This window comes from Stegostoma tigrinum, unplaced genomic scaffold, assembly GCF_030684315.1.
Source record: "Stegostoma tigrinum isolate sSteTig4 unplaced genomic scaffold, sSteTig4.hap1 scaffold_61, whole genome shotgun sequence".
Taxonomy (NCBI): domain Eukaryota; kingdom Metazoa; phylum Chordata; class Chondrichthyes; order Orectolobiformes; family Stegostomatidae; genus Stegostoma; species Stegostoma tigrinum.
In genome coordinates this window covers 1,453,715-1,468,592 of record NW_026728547.1, presented here as the reverse complement: position 1 = coordinate 1,468,592, position 14,878 = coordinate 1,453,715, and the positions used below count along the sequence as shown (strand labels likewise).

General features: G+C 43.5%; 1 protein-coding gene and 1 pseudogene across 5 annotated transcripts in view; both read left to right on the top strand.

Moving 5' to 3' along the window:
- Nucleotides 1–14,878, top strand: part of LOC132209001 (utrophin-like) — a 170,275-nt gene that overhangs the window by 50,855 nt on the left and 104,542 nt on the right. The gene's annotated exons all lie outside the window — the stretch shown is intronic.
- LOC132209005 (utrophin-like) overlaps nucleotides 9,736–14,878 on the top strand; it is a 146,296-nt pseudogene continuing 141,153 nt past the window's right edge.

The window sequence follows — 14,878 nt, the reverse complement described above, 5'->3', positions numbered from 1 at the left end:
TCACCATGCCTCAGGCAAGTAGAGCGGTTGAGGCGAAGACCCTTTGTGGTAAGGTCACTGGTGTGGCAATTGAGCCCTCTCTGCAGGGCATCACTCTGCATCACAAACCAACCGTTCAGCCAACTGAATTTGAATAGAGTTTAGGATTGGAGAGCAATCCATGCAATTCTATTTTTTTGAATGAATGTTTCTCACTGGGACTATCTCACTGGCAAACTTTTTAAAAGCCAGCTCAGCCAGACAGGCGAGATCAGTTCCTGATCTCAGCTGAATTTTTTGACCTGGGGTGGGTCAGCGTTAGTTCAGTGATTGGAATGAATTCTCATGAAGTTAGCGAGAGGGATGCTACACGTGAATAAATCGATGTTTTGAAAAGCGGATGAGATATGAGCAATAGTTTAATTGATGTGGAAGACCAGCCACAATCATCATCAACGGTGGAGCAGGCTTGAGCGGCCATGCAACATTGTGCTGCTGCTATTTGACTTGTTGTGTGGAAAGGAAGGAAAATGGTCAAAGTGTCAAAAATGCTGAAGACCACATCATTCTACAACCTCAAAATTTGATTGTGTTCAGCATATTATCACTACTGGTACCCCTAAATCCTGGTCTATCATCTCAGCAGCTCGACTCTGCCCAAAAGCTGGTTACTTGTGACATTTTTGAAGGATCTTCCCAAGTCTGAAAATCATTTTTGCTTTTGTAGAATCAGAGTTGGCGTGTGGAAGGCGGTCTCCTGGCATATCATAGCTCTTTGAAATCACTCCCCAATTCGCCCCCCTCTGCTTGGCAATGACTTCAACCACTTATGTAATCTCTTTATTGGAGAGAAACTTTGAAGACATCTGAAAGGAGTATTAACGATCCCAGAATACAACTGAGCCTTATTAAGTAGTTAGTTCTGATGATCAAGAGCTTGATCAAAGAGGATTCTTTTAAAAAGTGCCTTAAAAGAGGAAATGTACAGAGGCTAAGAGGTGTCGGAAGTTAGTGAGTTTTGCGAAGATTTGTTGCTCAGGTTGAGGTTCTGGATGTGAGTTTGCTCGCTGAAGGTGTAGGAAGTCTCTTCTTGGGTTTGAAGCCTACACAATTAAATGTTTGGCAACCAGTAGTGGGCCGTTTGAAATCAAGAGTGGGCAAGAGGACATAATTAGACGAGTGCAGATATCCTGAATTATGGTTGGACTGGTGGAGATTACGAAAATAGCGATTGGCAGAGCCAAGGAACGATTTGTAAACAAAAATGAGAATTTAATAAAATTACTGTTAATACTGTCAGTCAGGTAGAAAGTACAGAGAATAGGATTTGGTTCAAGATGAGACTCGGGCAGTGGAGTTTTAGACGACATCAAGCTTTCAATGGGCAAATGTGGGACTCAAACAGGGAATGCATTGGAGTTGTCAGGTCCAGAAGTGAAGTAGTTCCAGATGAAGGTTTCACTGCTAATGAGCCAAGACAAGAGACAGGTAGGCAGTATTAAAAAGATGTAAAGAGACAGCTTTAGGGATTGCATGAATGTGTGGTCGGACGTTCATCGTGGGATAAACAAGATGCCAAGGTTGTGCTGAGACAAGCGTAACATAACATTGTTGCCAAGGAGGAGTAATGCAGTCCGTAGGTAGTGAACAGAGATTGGTGTGGGGACCACAAACAGTGGTCTTCCCACTTTTAAATTGTTATCTCTACGTAGTTGCGCAACTTTATGTTCTGTTCAAAAGGCTTTACTGACAAGAAAGCAGAAGTTAGCCATTTGTTTACTTGTCAATATATCTTGATTTTTCCACCATCTTCTCCAATTATGAACACAACATGTGCAGTGTACTAAGTGAACCATTCAAACCTTCAAAGGAAATGTTGAAATTGTGGAATATAAAGTTAAATTTATTTTATTGAAAATTAAAATAAATTACATGAAGGTTTGACCAAGACTGAAAGGAATTAGATGGAACACCAGATGAATAAAACAAGCAGTAGTAAGGTGGTATTAGCTGGATGTTCCTGAAGAAAGAGAACACAGCCAACCTTTCTTCCATCAGGGGGATTAATTGTGAGGTGTCAAACACAGTCGATTAAATCATTCGTTCTGTCCTTACTGCCAGACTGTACTATGAACATAGAACATAGAACATAGAACAGTACAGCACAGCACAGCACAGGCCCTTCAGCCCACAATGTTGTGCCGACCATTGATCCTCATGTATGCACCCTCAAATTTCTGTGACCGTATGCATGTCCAGCAGTCTCTTAAATGACCCCAATGACCTTGCTTCCACAGCTGCTGCTGGCGACGCATTCTATGCTCTCACAACTCTCTGTGTAAAGAACCTGCCTCTGACATCCCCTCTATACTTTCCACCAACCAGCTTAAAACTATGACCCCTCGTGCTAGCCATTTCTGCCCTGGGAAATAGTCTCTGGCTATCAACTCTATCTATGCCTCTCATTATCTTGTATACCTCAATTAGGTCCCCTCTCCTCCTCCTTTTCTCCAATGAAAAGAGACCGAGCTCAGTCAACCTCTCTTCATAAGATAAGCCCTCCAGCCCAGGCAGCACCCTGGTAAACCTCCTCGGAACCCTCTTCAAAGCATCCACATCTTTCCTATAATAGGGCGACCAGAACTGGATGCAGTATTCCAAGTGCGGTCTAACCAAAGTTTTATAGAGCTGCAACAAGATCTCACGACTCTTAAACTCAATCCCCCTGTTAATCAAAGCCAAAACACCATATGCTTTCTTAACAACCCTGTCCACTTGGGTGGCCATTTTAAGGGATCTATGTATCTGCACACCAAGATCCCTCTGTTCCTCCACACTGCCAAGAATCCTATCCTTAATCCTGTACTCAGCTTTCAAATTCGACCTTCCAAAATGCATCACCTCGCATTTATCCAGGTTGAACTCCATCTGCCACCTCTCAGCCCATCTCTGCATCCTGTCAATGTCCCGCTGCAGGCTACAAACAGCCCTCTACACTGTCAACGACACCTGCGACCTTTGTGTCGTCTGCAAACTTGCTGACCCATCCTTCGATCCCCTCATCCAAGTCATTAATAAAAATTACAAACAGTAGAGGCCCAAGGACAGAGCCCTGTGGAACCCCACTCACCACTGACTTCCAGGCAGAATATTTTCCTTCTACGACCACTCGCTGTCTTCTGTTGGCCAGCCAATTCTGTATCCCAGCAGCTAAGTTCCCCTGTATCCCATTCCTCCTGACCTTCTGAATGAGACTACCATGGGGAATACTATGGTTGTAATATTTCCTTTTTTAAAGGCTCAAGGTTAGACATACTTCTCATTTTATAAATTTTAAGAAGTTGGCTTATTGTCAAGTCATGGTAGGATTGAAAACATATGCTACAACTGTGTGAAGTTAGAAGTCACATGACACCAGCTTATAGTCCAACAGGTTCATTTCAATTCACACAAGCTTTTGGAGTGCAGCCCCTTCATCAGGTGCAGTTCGTGAGGTGACCACACAGACACACAGCTTATAAGCAGAGAGATCAAAAGATCATAGAATTGGCCTGAGTGGAGTGTCAGATAATAACTCTTTCCAGGCGACCAAGAGTGTTAAAGGCAAGTGAAGTGTTTATAAAGTCAATGTCAGTGCTGTGTTGTCATGATAATCAGGCAGCGCAACAGGAATGTACAAGGTGACATCTCAGGTCAGACTCTGACTTGTAGTTTAGAGGCTTGTGTTCAGAATCTGTCTCAGAGTTTTAAACTTTATTTCAAAAGCAAGAATTTATAAGATACCACACTGACTGTAACTACAAGTTGTGTGCTTCTTCAACAAAATATCTGCAAATAAACAAACGTCCTGGATGAAGACTTACTATCTGACACTCCACTCACACCAGTTGTATGATCTTTTGACCTCTCTGCGTATAAATTGTGTGTCTGTGTGTTTTCCTCTCTGACCGCACGTGATGAAGGGACTGCACTTCAAATCTTGTGTGATTGCAAATAAACCTGTCAGATTATAACCTGATGCCATGTGGCTTCTGACTTTGTCCATCCTAGTCCAACACCAGCACCTCCACATTATAAGTGTTTGGAACCAAGTCAGTGCAACAGGTACATGTCAAACATTTGACTTCGGAAGGATGCCTAGTGCCGACAAATTCATTAATAACAAAGGATTTCTCCATTATGCCATCTATCGTAACATGCTGCGCCTCACAGTCATAATGAAAGGATGCCCACTTTAATTTAGCAGCGCCAAGAATAGTTACGGACATTTTTAGCATGGGAGGAGGCCATTCAACCTATTTTATCTGTACCAGCTCTCTCCCAGAGCAACAAAATTAATCCTTTTCTCGAACTCATTCCACATATTTCACAGAATTGAAATATATAGGTACATAGTTAAGAGATTTTAACATCAAGTGAGCAGTTCTCGCACTTCACCTTGTCACTAAAAATTGAACACGTGACTTACAAAGAGTGAGTCTTTATTTTGTTCTGTTGTGATGATGAAGAAGATGCAAGTCAAAGTGCTGGAACTGGCCTCTTGAACTTTTCAACGTGTATAAAATGAATTCTGTGCGCATCTACTAAAAACAGTTTTATGGAAGGAAAAGGTACCAAAGAAGATTTGGTGTATTGTACTTGATGCGATTATACTCCAACCTGTGAAAACAGAACTCTACGACTGTGAGTGTTGAGATCTGAGAGGTTGCTATCTTGTTTGAATTTACATTGCTAAGTCTAGGCCTATTTTCCCAACAGCAAAATTGGTAATCCAGAAAGAAATGGATATTTCTCGCATTTGTTAGCTCTAAGTGTCTGGTCAAAGTTTGAGTACAGTTTCCTCATATACAGGTGCTTAACCTGCTTTTACAGTTTGAACATTTGTTGTGCCAATGAAAATTGTTTGAATGGTTTCACCTCCAGTTTTCCTCTTTATACATATTTAGTATTTTTCCATGGTAAGGACTGTCTGCAAAATCTGACATTGGGTTTTGAAAGACATCAGCCTTTATTTTGGAGAGATAATGGTAACTGCAGATGCTGGAGAATGCGAGATAACAATATGTCGAGCTGGATGAACACAGCAGGCCAAGCAGCATCTTAGGAGCACAAAATCTGACGTTTCGGGCCTCGACCCTTCATCAGAGAGGCTGAAGGGTCTAGACCCGAAACATCAGCTTTTGTGCTCCAGGGATGCTGCTTGGACTGCTGTGTTCATCCAGCTCCACACTTTGTTGTCTTAGAAGGACTGGGCTTGTTTTTGCTGAGGTTGAGAAGAGTAAGGAGGTGATTTCCTTGAAGTATGTATGATTCCGAATGGTCTTCATGAGGAATATGTAGAAAGATTTTTCCTCTCCTTTGGCGAGCGCTGAACTCGGGACACTTATGCAAAATTTGGACTTGCCACTTCAGGACAGATGAGCAGAGCATTTTTTCTCTGATAGTTGTATGACATTGGAACTAGCTGCCTCATAAGATGACAGAGTTGGGGTCATTGAATATTTTAAGGTGGACTTAGATTCTTGTAAGGCAGGGAAAAGGTCTTTGTTAATTGGAGTCATACCAAGCACAAAGGAAAACGTTTGTGATTGTTAGACATAGTCATTTCACCTCCAGAACATCTCTTTCAGCGTTCGTCAGGGCAGCATCCAAGGCCCAAACATCTGTGCTGCTTCAGCTTCTCTCTATAAAGTCAGAAGTGGGGATGTTCACTGATGACTCCACAATGTTCAGTACCATTTCCAACTCCTTAGATAATAAAGCAGTCCATGTTTAAATGCAGCAAGACCAGTATATTATCCAGGCTTAGGCTGATAAGTGCTCGGTAATATTTGCACCACACAAGTGCCAAGCAATGGCCATCTCCAACAAGGGAGAATTCAGCCATCATCTCTTGATATTTATTGCTGTTACCATCGCTGCATCCCCCACTGTCAACATCAGAGGTGTTACTATTAACCAGAAACTGAACAAGATCGGCTACATAAATACTATGGATTCAAGAACAGGCCACCCCGTTGCGTGCAGATGATTTTCGTCACTCCATTTTTACCAAGATTTAACTGGAAATTTGGGATTTGTCATATTTCTGAAGAGTCGAACAGCAGCATGCTTTTCTTTTCGTTAATTCTTTGTAATTTATTGCAATTAAAACTTCTGTTGCCAGAAAAAGAAATGATGTGGCTGAGCGACTTTTTTCGAATGTCTTGTGAGAAGTGCCATTCAGAGGTGGTCACATTGTTACCTTGTGATCAGTCTGGATCAGTCGGGCTGGATATGAGATGAGGCTGGGGGGTGGGAAGATTTTGAAGCAGGTACTTGAGAGAAAGCAGCCTCTCCCTACAGTCAAACCCTTCAACCCTGGCAATGTTCTTGTAAATCTTTTCTGAACCCTTTCAAATTTCACGACAACTTTCCTATAGCAAGGAAACCTGAATTGAATGCAGTATTCCAAAAATGGCCGAACCAATGTCCTTTGTAGCTGCAACATGACTTCCCAACTTCTATATTTAGTGCTGTGACCAACAAAAGCAAGCATATTAAACGCCTTATTCTCTACCTGCAACTCCACTTTGAAGGAACTCTGAACCTGCTCCCTAAGTTTGTTTGGCGACACTGCTGAGGACCTCACCATTAAGTGTATAAGTTCTGCCCTGATTTTGCCAACCAAAACCTAAAACCGTTTCTGCATTAAACCTAATTGTCTGCTATTTGCTTGGTGGTATATATAAAAAGGGAAGAGTTTATGCTTGTTCAGGCAACCCATACCCGACATCCAGAGGTTGATTTCCTAATGGCTTGAATTGGAACTGGTTAACAGATTGAGTTTTGGGATGCCTCAGGATGTCTTTATGTGTGATGTGCATCAGGCAGGTGTCAAATTGTAATTTCAAATACAGTTCTGCGTACAGATAGCATAAAGTAAGGAAGAAGAACAGGACTTAGTAGTGTTATCCTTCAAAGCCTTTTTGAGTTGTTTTGTCCTGTTTTGTTACTTACTTCTACATTTATTAAATCCACTTTTTTTTAAAGCATTCTTTCACAGGATGAGAGCACTGCTGGCAAGGCTAACATTCATTTCCCATCCAGGAATGGCTTGGTGGGCCATTTTGGAAGTCAGTAGAGAGTCAGCCATATTCCAGTGAATTTGAAGCCATATACCAGAATTGCTTAGGAAAGCAGATTCCCTTCCCTGAAGAATAGTTTAGTGAATTCAGTTTTCTGTTACAACAATTTATGATAGTTTCATCATCACTGTTACTTTTAACTCGAGATCTATATCAGTGGATTTGGTGTACATGGACATCAGCAAAGCATTTGATAAGGTTCCCCACGGCAGGCACTTTCATAAAGTCAGGAGGTATGGAAATCAGGGTGACTTGGCTGTGTGGATTCAGAATTGGTTGGCTGACAGGATGTAGAGAGTGGTTGTAGATGGTAAATATTCTGCCTGGAGGTCAGTGCTGAGTGGTGACCCGCAGGGCTCTGTTCTTGGGCCTCTGCTGTTTGTAGTTTTTAGAAATGACTTGGATGTGGAGGTTGAGGGGTGGGTTAGTATGTTTGCTGCTGACACAAAGGTTGGAGGTGCCATTGATAGTATCGGGTTATTGCAGGCTTCAGCGAGACATTGACAGTATGCAGAGGTGGGCTGAGAAATGGCAGATGGAGTTCAACCTGGATAAATGCGAGGTGATGCATTTTGGAAGGTCGAACTTAAATGCTGAATATAGGATTAAAGGCAGATTCTTTGCAGTGTATAGGAATAGCAGGATCTTGGTGTTCAAGTGCAGAGCTCCCTCAAAGTGGCCACACAAGTGGATAAGGGTGTTAAGAAATCAGATGGTGTTTTGGCTTTCATTAACAGGGGGATCGAGTTTAAGAGCCGCGAGGTTATGCTGCAGCTCTACAAAACCCTGGTGAGACCACACTGGAATATTGTCTCCAGTTCCGGTTGCCCTATTATAGGAAAGATGTGGAGGCTTTGGAGAGGGTGCAAAGGAGGTTTACCAGGTTGAGGAGGTTGACTGAGCTCGGACTTTTCTCTCTGGAGAGAAGGAGGAAGAGAGGTGACCTGATCGAGGTGTACAAGGTAATGAGAGGAATGGATAGAGTCGATAGGCAGAGACCTTTCCCCAGGGCAGGATTGACTGCCACGAGGCATAGTTTTAAGGTGTTAGGAGGAAGGTATAGAGGAGATGTCAGAGGGAGGTTCTTCACCCAGAGAGTTGTGAGTGCATGGAATACTTTGCCAGTGGTAGTGGTGGAAGCAGAGCCATTAGTGACATTTAAGCAACTGCTGGACATGCACATGGACAGCAGTGAATTGAGGGGAATGTAAGTTAGGTTCGGTTATTTTTGGATTGGGATTATTCCACGGCACAACATCGTAGGCCGAAGGGCCTGCACTGTGCTATACTTTTCTATGTTCTATGTTGTGTGTAAGAGTCAGAAGCCCAGTTGTTAGTTGCTTGGCTCTTTAGCTCAGTAGCTACCCCTTAATTTTTTGATGGCCAAAAGTGGCTGGCAAAGCAGACTTGCAACTTGAAAGCATGATGACATTTGCCAGGATGTGAAGCATTGACCAACATGGTTTTTTGCAGATGTCTATTACTGCATCCATGTCTGTGAATGATTTGTGTAGCAGCCTTGAAGTTTTCACAGAGTCCTTCAGAACTTAGATGTGGACCTTGGCAACTTTAAAGAAGTCTAAAAAATATCAACACACATACATTTTGGCAATGACTGGTATGAATATCGATAGAGAGTGGATAGCCAGAGACTTTTTCCGAGGGTGAAGGTAGCTCTTATGAGGAGGCAGAGTTTAAAAGTAAGTGGAGGTAGATATAGGGAAGATGTGAGAAGTAAGTTCTTTACTCAGAGAGTGGCAGGAGCGTGGAATGCATTGCCAGAGAGGGGAGTGGAGTCAGCTTCATTAGGAGCATTTAAGCAGCTATTAGACAGGCATATGGATGATAGTATAAGGTAAGGGTGGAGGTTCGCTCGACGTTAGGTTGAGGGTAAAAGCTCAGCACAACACTGTGTGCTGAAGGGCCTGTCCTGTGCTGTACTGTTGTATGTTTGTATGCTCTATGAATCCGTAAGTAATTAATCTGCAAGTAGCTGACAGTGTCTTTAAATAACTCTGGCAGAGGGGTTATTCATGTTCCTGGTGATCATACTTTCAGCAATGTGTCATTGAAGGACTTTAAGCGTTGAGCTCTGATATCCCAGTATTGGCAATATCTGGCCTCCTCTACGTCATTTCATCAGGTATTTGCTGCATGCAACGTAGAATTGTCAGAGTAGCATCCATGGCAACTTGCATTTGATGTGTGCTCATGAGTCAAATATATAATTTCAGATCTCAAAACCCTTTGTGGCCCTGAAAAACCAGGCGGCAAGAATGCAGGCTTTACACCAAGCGTGATTATCTGAATCGTTTCCCTCCTACTATAAAGCTGACAGTGAGACTTCCGTGAGTTCCACCAGATGCTGTTTGCCAGTTATGACAAGAATTTCATGTAGCTTTTGACCACCTACATGAGGAATGGGTAACAAATGCTGGTCCTGTCAGTGATGTTCCCATCCTTGAAAATATGTGGAAATAAATTGAACCTAGTAGTTATCATTTCCTTTTATTGCGCCTTGTATTTTTTGGCAGATATTTATCCCCCTGTATTCATTGCAGAGTAGTTGAGAATGTGTTCCAATTGAAATGGTTTGTACTAACAGTTAGGAAAAATGTATCTAAAGATTTTTTTGAATGCAGGTGATTTAAACACCGTGCGTTTTTCTGCCTATCGGCCAGCAATGAAGATCCGCCGACTCCAGAAAGCGCTCTGTTGTGAGTACATTCACACATTGCAGAATTTGTAATCTCGTGCTGTGTTTTGTTGTGAGCTTCCTTGCTTGCCTGTTGTCAGATGTCATTGATTACAATTAGCTTGGTTTTGCAGTTGTTGAGACATCAGTTCGGCATGACCTTGCAACCTTCCACTCAAAGGACGTTTGTGTATAAAGTTGCTGAAAATGCAATCTGATAAGGGCAGCCAGGCATCTTAGACTAGAGTGAATGAGGAAAGCAACAGGATGTCTTCTTAATGATTGGGAAACAACCACATGAAGGACTGAGGAGGACAGTGAATTAAAAGAGGAATGGTTTGTTTCAAATCAGGTACAGCAAAAGAAATTAAGAGAACGTGAGGAAGGTTGAAATTGAAAAGGCAAGTAATGGTTTATGTTCATTGGAAACCATCAACAACAAAAGTACAATGAAGAAAGTATTTGAGAAAATACAGAAGATTTCTTCAAATGAAAGGGAGACACTGTCGTCATGATGCTAATAGCACGGAGTGCAACTTTGGCGTTTAACCACATCATCCCTTGGCCTGAAGTCACTGTACTATTTACCCATTTTATAACAGAAAAATACTTTAATGATGAGTGTCATGGAGAATTTCAGCCCAGAATATAACCATATTCTGAGCAATTGCCACAACAGCTTCTATGACATGACTTTATAAAACATCCCAAAGCATGTCATAGGAGCTTGAAAGAGTAAAATTTGATACTGAGTACTGAAAGAGATCCGAAGGTAGATGATTAAAACCACATCAGAGGTAGATTTTAAGGACTGTTTTGAAGGAGGAAAGAACGATGCAGAGGTTCAGCAAGGTAATTCTATAAAGCTTAGGCTCCAAGAAGTTGAATGTAAAGCTGTCGATGATGGAACAGCACAAATTGTGTTGAGAGGCTGGAATTAAAGGCGTAATGTGCCTAGAGTGGCTATGAGCTGGACATTGTCAGGGGATGTGCATGCGTGTTGCCAGGTCAGGGAGGGATTTGAAAGCCAGGACAGCAATGTGAAAACCAAGGCACTGCTTAACTGTGAGCCATTGTAGATCAGAGTGCGCAGAGAAAGATGGGTGAATGGAACTTGGTGCGTGTTAAGACAGAGTCAATGGACTTTTAAATGATGCCATGTTAAAGAAAAGGAGAACTTGGGAGGCCAACTTGATATTCATCAGAATGGTCATGTTCAGAGTTAATCAATGCGGTAGGATTTCAGAACTAACGGACTTACCTGGGGCCAAATGTTGTGGATGTGAAAATAAGTAGACTTTGTGACATCAGGCCTATGTGGCGGGAATTTAAACTCTGGGTCAAAATAACAAAGGGTACAACGAAAACCAGTAGCTAGCAAGCAGACGTCCTTTCAAGGACCAAAGATAATGGCTTCGTTCTGTACCAGATTTAATAGATGGAAACTGTCCGGTTCTGTAGAGACAGTGGAAGAAATGAATGAGGGGGTGGTGAGATAGACCTGGGCATTGCCACCATGTCTGTGGAAAGTGCAGTGCATTCACATGATATTGCTCTGGGGCAGTGTTCAGATGAGAAAAGGAGAGGGATTTTACTGATTTTGGCCAGACCTCGGTGATTCACACCCACGGCCATGCTGTCAAAGATTTGTGGAAGCCAGAAAAACTGAACTTGACTGTTTGCAGTAAATGTACAGCATTTCAGATGTCACTTGATCCTGCAGATTGACTCCCTAGAATCTGCTTGTCAAATGATTTATATGGCTAAAAGGTTCAAGTATGAGTTTGCGCTGTGGAACTGATCTCGCACCGAAACTGGCCAGTTGTTATATCAAGATTTGGAGAAAGTATTAGTTTTTTGAAGAATGTTCTGATACAGAGAGAGACTAATAGTTTCTTGAGAAATCGTGGGACATTGGCCAGGAAGTTAAACAGCAGTGGGGGGGAAAACAAACTTGACCTGAATCCTAGATAATAAAATGTGAGGCTGGATGAACACAGCAGGCCAAGCAGCATCTCAGGAGCACAAAAGCTGACGTTTCGGGCCTAGACCCTTCATCAGAGAGGGGGATGGGGGGAGGGAACTGGAGTAAATAGGGAGAGAGGGGGAGGCGGACCGAAGATGGAGAGCAAAGAAGATAGGTGGAGAGGGTGTAGGTGGGGAGGTAGGGAGGGGATAGGTCAGTCCAGGGAAGACGGACAGGTCAAGGAGGTGGGATGAGGTTAGTAGGTAGCTGGGGGTGCGGCTGGGGGTGGGAGGAAGGGATGGGTGAGAGGAAGAACCGGTTAGGGAGGCAGAGACAGGTTGGACTGGTTTTGGGATGCAGTGGGTGGGGGGGAAGAGCTGGGCTGGTTGTGTGGTGCAGTGGGGGGAGGGGATGAACTGGGCTGGTTTAGGGATGCAGTGGGGGAAGGGGAGATTTTGAAACTGGTGAAGTCCACATTGATACCATATGGCTGCAGGGTTCCCAGGCGGAATATGAGTTGCTGTTCCTGCAACCTTCGGGTGGCATCATTGTGGCAGTGCAGGAGGCCCATGATGGACATGTCATCAAGAGAATGGGAGGGGGAGTGGAAATGGTTTGCGACTGGGAGGTGCAGTTGTTTGTTGCGAACTGAGCGGAGGTGTTCTGCAAAGCGGTCCCCAAGCCTCCGCTTGGTTTCCCCAATGTAGAGAAAGCCGCACCGGGTACAGTGGATGCAGTATACCACATTGGCAGATGTGCAGGTGAACCTCTGCTTAATGTGCCAATGTGGTATACTGCATCCACTGTACCCGGTGCGGCTTTCTCTACATTGGGGAAACCAAGCGGAGGCTTGGGGACCGCTTTGCAGAACACCTCCGCTCAGTTCGCAACAAACAACTGCACCTCCCAGTCGCAAACCATTTCCACTCCCCCTCCCATTCTCTTGATGACATGTCCATCATGGGCCTCCTGCACTGCCACAATGATGCCACCCGAAGGTTGCAGGAACAGCAACTCATATTCCGCCTGGGAACCCTGCAGCCATATGGTATCAATGTGGACTTCACCAGTTTCAAAATCTCCCCTTCCCCCACTGCATCCCTAAACCAGCCCAGTTCATCCCCTCCCCCCACTGCACCACACAACCAGCCCAGCTCTTCCCCCCCACCCACTGCATCCCAAAACCAGTCCAACCTGTCTCTGCCTCCCTAACCGGTTCTTCCTCTCACCCATCCCTTCCTCCCACCCCCAGCCGCACCCCCAGCTACCTACTAACCTCATCCCACCTCCTTGACCTGTCCGTCTTCCCTGGACTGACCTATCCCCTCCCTACCTCCCCACCTACACCCTCTCCACCTATCTTCTTTGCTCTCCATCTTCGGTCCGCCTCCCCCTCTCTCCCTATTTATTCCAGTTCCCTCCCCCCATCCCCCTCTCTGATGAAGGGTCTAGGCCCGAAACGTCAGCTTTTGTGCTCCTGAGATGCTGCTTGGCCTGCTGTGTTCATCCAGCCTCACATTTTATTATCTTGGAATCTCCAGCATCTGCAGTTCCCATTATCTTTGACCTGAATCCTATGTTAAGTATATAATGGATTGGTTCGAGAGTGAGGATATCAAAAAATATTCTCATTTTTAAGATGAGACACTCGGGACAATTTGGGTAGGATGCACTTCTTGAAGGGACCAGAAAGGTACAGAATTATCCATTGGATGTGAAAAATTTGAAATGAAGACAAAACTTTTTGAGGCTGGGGTGGGGAAGAAATGAAGGTCCGATTTTGCTCATTCAACCTCTCCCATGACAAAATGCACTTGTATAAGATTGGTGACTATAAGATTGTTGACGGCACTTTAATGAAGAAAAATCAACATGGACATTTGTTCTGCTGCATATATAACATTAACATTCAATCTCTTGGCAAGGATAATGTGACAGGGTATTTGAAAAGCCAAGTTATTGTAATTTGAATTAAGAGATCAGGCTGTAGAACCTGAGATCAATCTCAGAATAAAATGTAACAACAGCGATAGATGAGGAACCTCTTCACTCACAGAGAGGTGAACTTTGTAATTCTGTACTCCAGAAAATGTGGCGCCTCAGCCAAGAAGTATGCTCAGAACGGGGATTGACATGCTGGGGTAGTCAGTGAAGCACTATTAATGTCACAGGATTAGTAATCCGGAGGCCTGGGACAATGCTGTAGAGTATAGGCTTAAATTCCACTGTAACAGCTGATGGAATTTGAATTCAGTTCAATATAATTTTGGGGGTAGGTAGGAATGTGGAGCCGACATTGCAGTCAAGTCAGCCACGACCTTATTGAATGGTGAAGCAGGCTTGAGGGGGCCAGTTATCCAACACATGCTCAAATTGATATAATCATAAACAAAGCTGGTCTCAGTGGTGGTTACACCGTCACTGTTACACTATTCACCGTTATAAAAACTTGACTCATTCACTGATGTTCTTTAAGAAAGGAGCTCTGCCATTCTTATTTGATCTCACCTCCATATGACTCCAGATCCACAATAATGTGGTTTATACTTAACTGCACTCTGAAATAGTCAAACAATTTGGAGGAACTATGGATGGGCAGCAAATACTGTCCTTGCTATTCCTGCTCCTTGTTGCTATGACCCTATATGCTCTAACATATTAACCAATTTCCTCTTTGAATCCATTTGAGGAGCAGTGTATATTTTGTATCGCTTGGTGATTCTCCAAGTATCTGATGGATTTTGCATAGTTCCTTCTACCTTCTAAATGTGAGCTCCTTCCAGTGTTTAACCTTTAAGGTAGGCAATCGTTCTCGAACCTTTTTGATTGAATGCCTGCATATTAACAGCAATCAGTAACCTATCTATTATTAATTGCATATTCATAATACAAAGGGCTACATGTAAAGAAGTGTTCTAATCATCTTTTTAAAAAGCTACTTCCTGACGGTTATCATGGAGATTAGATTAGATTCCCGACAGTGTGGAAACAGGCACTTCAGCCCATCCCCCTATAACCCACACACACCCCTGAACACGATGGGCAATTTAGCATGGCCAATCCACTGAGTCAGCACGTCTTTGGACTGTGGGAGGAAACCGGAGCACCCGG